Source organism: Sorghum bicolor, chromosome 3 (genome assembly GCF_000003195.3).
Source record: "Sorghum bicolor cultivar BTx623 chromosome 3, Sorghum_bicolor_NCBIv3, whole genome shotgun sequence".
Taxonomy (NCBI): Eukaryota; Viridiplantae; Streptophyta; class Magnoliopsida; order Poales; family Poaceae; genus Sorghum; species Sorghum bicolor.
This window is the reverse complement of record NC_012872.2, coordinates 72044345-72048925: the sequence shown is the minus strand read 5'-3', so window position 1 is coordinate 72048925 and position 4581 is coordinate 72044345.

Below are 4581 nucleotides of genomic sequence, written 5' to 3'. Positions count from 1 at the left end.
CAGCCATGATTTTTGGCCAGTAGTACCCAGCCAACCTGATCCTATGATACATCTTGGCACCCCCTTGATGGCCACCGCATACTCCATGATGCATCTCTTGTAATATTTGATCAGCTTCTTTTCTTGAGACACACCGCAGGAGTATTTCTTGACCAAATGATCGTCGGTACAAGATCCCGGCCTTATAGATATATGATGGTAGGCGTTGTTGTAGGCGGCGCCTTTCCACCGAATCATCTGGCCACGTGCCATGATTAAAATAATCAATGAATGGCTTACGCCAATCATCTTGCTCAACAATCATCGTCGTCACTTGATTGACTTCATATTCTTCAGGAACAAGTTCTAGGACAGCGGGGAGTAGCCATCTCTCTTCTATTTTTATTTCAGCGGGCTCGCCACCTGGGAGCACTAGCGCTGCTGCAAGTTTAGCCAATGCGTCAGCTGAGGCATTTTTGCCTCGTGGAATATGTGAAACTTGAATATTCTGAAATTTCTCCATGAGCTTACGTGCCGCCACATAGTATGGCACCAGCTCAGGTTTGCGTACCTCATAAATATCATTGATTTGGCGGACGACGAGCTGAGAGTCACCGTATGCTTGCAAATTCTGAATATCCATAGAAAGTGCAAGTAAAAGGCCGAAGATCAGGGCCTCATATTCAGCTTCATTATTTGAGCACTCTTCCTTAAGGAGGGAGAATGAGTGGTAGATGGTCTCGCCTTGCGGCGTCTTGAATACGAGTCCGGCCCCGGCTCTTTTGCTAAGCGTGCCGTCAGGATTTGTTTCGGTACGGGATGCACCATCAAAATATAATTCCCACGGTGATTCAATACCGATGGAAAATACCTCTTCATCAGGTAAATCAATCACTAGTGGTGAATCGTCCGGCACAGGGTGGGCTGCAAGAAAATCAGCCAAAGCTTGCCCTTTAACTGCTTTTTGTGGGACATAAGTAATGTCAAATTCCATCATAAATACAGCCCATTTACCAAGACGTCCCATCAGGGCCGGTTGGCTTAGCACGTACCTTATGGGGTCTGCTCTTGCTATGAGCTGAATTTGGTGCGCCAACATGTAGTGTCGCAACTTCTTTAGTGCGAAGACGAGGGCCAAGCACAACTTCTCAATAGGTGAGTAGTTATGTTCGGCACCTACCATGGTGCGGCTCAAATAGTAACATGCTACCTCCTTTCCTTCATCATTATGCTGTGCGAGCAGCGCGCCCACCGAAGAGGGCTGCGTAGCAATATAAAGAATTAGTGGGCGTCCTCTCACAGGTGCCGCCAGGACAGGAGGGTTAAGCAAATACTTTTTAAGGCTGTCGAGCGCATTTTGGCACTGCTCGTCCCAATGGAATGGCACACCCTTTCTCATTAGTCTCGAGAACGGCTGAGTGCGTCCTGAGAGATTAGATATGAAGCGTCGAATATATGCTAGGTGACCCTGTAATGATTTAAGGTCACTCAAATTTTGGGGAGGCGGCAAATCAAAAATAGCTTTAATTTTCTTTGGCTCAATTTCAATGCCTCGATGACGAACAATAAAGCCCAAGAACACACCTGATTGTACCGCGAAGGCACATTTAAGCGGGTTCATCTTTAGTTGATACTTCCGTAGCCTATTAAAGACAATACGTAGATCATCCTGATGCTTTTGGCGATCCTTTGTTTTCACGACCAGATCATCAATGTAACATTCAACCGTCTCATGGATGAGGCCATCAAGGACCACAGTCATAGCACGTTGATAAGTCGCGCCCGCATTTTTGAAGCCAAATGTCATGACAGTGTAGTAGAAATTCCCTTTGGGCGTTCGAAAAGCTGTATCGAATGCATCTTGTGGGTCCATCTTAATTTGGTTATAACCCGAAAAACCATCCATGAAGGACAAGGCACCATAGCCGGTGGTAGCATCTACTACCATCTCTGTGATGGGAATTGGAAAATCATCCTTAGGACAAGCACGGTTTAGATCGCGATAATCGACGCAAATCCGAAGCTGACCATTCTTTTTTTTAACAGGAACAATGCTTGATAGCCAACGAGGATATTGTGCCTCCTTTATAAAGCCCGCAGCGATTAATTTATCAACTTCAGCAACTATGTCATTTTGTAGCTTAGGACAAACTCGACGAGGTTGCTGCTTGACTGGCCGAAACCGAGGATCGATGGCCAGCTTATGAGTGGCGACGTGAGGGTCAAGCCCAGGCATCTCCTTATAGCTCCATGCAAAACAGTCACGGAACTCTGTTAAGAAAATTCGATAACTTTCGCGTTCCTCCATTGTGAGGGTCGCGCTCACAAAAGTGGGACGTGGGTCATCCTCCGTTCCGAGGTTGATCTCAACTAGCTCATCAATAGTCAATTGGACACCGTCTTCGAGTTGTTGAGGAGCAGAAGCAGCGTCAAGAACTTCATCTTGTTCCACGTTCATGTTTTTATAGATTCGATTCAGAAGGTATTGTTCGTCTCTCAACCCTTGATAAGCATTAGCAGCAGCTTGCAAGGATCGTGACTGGTGAAGTATAGGACACGGGTTACAATCCTCATTGTCAGAAGCTGCACCCTCCCTATCATTTGTATTTGCAACGACGGACGTCATGTGACACATCGCTCGCCATGGATCATTATTGTTATCACCCTCGCTTTCAGATGAATCTGAATGAACATAACCCAAGCCATATTTTGGTTGAGTCTGGTTTGTCTTCTTTTCAGCCATCTTAGAAATCTTCTCTATTTCATCCCACCACTCTTCACATATGGCGGGTGGTGGTGGTAACCTACAATTTTGCCGAAGATGAATCCCAGACTTCTCGAGTAAGCGAACCATCCTTGGTTCAGCTCTGGTAGTAGTGGTGGGTTCTCCTGTCTCTAAACAGACTTTTGGAAATTTAATTACAAAATCACAAGGCAACGCTTGTGGTGCTTTGTAGAAGAGCATCGGAGATTTATAGCCTGCTTGTCTAGGAACTAGCCACACATCTAATGGTGTCGTCACAGACGTATACATTGAAGGAGGTTGTTTCATCCCAGCCTTCCTTTGATCCTCAATTTCTGCCACCCTTTTACGCACCATCCCTTCTTGAGAAACTGTAGTTCCTGCCTTTGTAATATCAGTACGTAGCATCAGGGGAGGTGGCATGTTGCCTTTTGACGTGAGAAGCTTAGGAACTCCTCGAGCGCCTGTAGAATTAAGATGAGTCAAGTCATTGGATTTTAATGACTTTATCATTGAAGAGTCTTTTGCTTCAGCCCCCAAAGTCAATTGGGGTCCAGGCACAGACCTTAAGAGTATAGGCGTAGCTGGCGCACCTGAGCTTGGTGTCGACGGAGTATTTTTAATATTGAAGGACGGCGTAACCATGAGAGATTTTCCGTGCCTTTTAACTTGTTCTTTCTTTTGAATTCTTCTTCCAGAATATGGGGTGCTCAAGGTATCCACTTCAGAAGATGTATTCGAGCCAGGTGTAATAATTATGTCAGCAGCTGGTGCAACACGTCCTTGATGCTTACTCAGCTCTCCACCTGAGAAATAATATTTCGCGTCGGCATGATGCGACTCATGAACGGTATATGGGGACTCATTAGCAGCGATGCGATGCTGCATTCCTTTATTATCTAGGAATTTTAAGCATTGGTGGAGTGTCGAGGGGACTACTTGGTATTTGTGTATCCATGGTCTACCCAAGAGCGCCGAGTATGATGTATTTGCTTCAATTACAAAGAATCTCACTTTGAAGCTAAAAGTGGACATTTGAATCTTCACAGTGATGGAACCTAGGGTTGAAGTGCCCTGGTTATTAAACCCGCAGATTACCACCTCAGTCGGTTCAAGGTCATCCATTGTGAATCCAGCACGAGTGAGGCTTCGAATCGGCAAAATATTCACCGCGGAACCAGGATCAATGAGCACACGACGCAAATGAGCGGTGCCAATATTTCCTTCGATGTAAAGTGGCCGATTGTGATTATCATCCTCCACCAACTTATCTTCCTCTGAAAAGGTGATTTCGTTGACTTCACTTGCATTGCAAAGAAGTCGATGTTTAGCCATAGTAACTTCGTAAACTTCTGGAGCTTCAAGCGCTTTGATGAGGGCCTGGCGTAGCTCTGGAATTAGTAGCAATGCGTCATAGACGCTCAACAATGCTGGGATGCGCTTTAGGTGTGCGACAACATTGTAATCAATTTTGTGAGACTCTCCCCCACTATTGGGTGGAATATCTTGTGCGTTTTCTTGAGCAGCTGCATCCTTTGTACGAGGAGCGTCTTCCTTGGCACCCTTTTTTGGCTGAGGCCTTTGGAGCTCTGGCAAGGCCTTTCCGCTTCGCAAATTCATGTTAACTTCTACTTCAGAACACTCTGGTGATACTTCATCCATAAGCATTTGGCGCTCACGAGGTGTAAGCCCATCATCCGCTTCAGAACTAGTCGTATCATTATATTTAAGGACCACAGTACACGTAGCCATATCAGGCCCACGATGTAATATAGTATACTCCTTTTTACCTTGTGGCTCACCATTTGGAGCTTTAGCTTGTTGCTCCCAATTATGAGGCATGAAATGTCCAAGCGTAG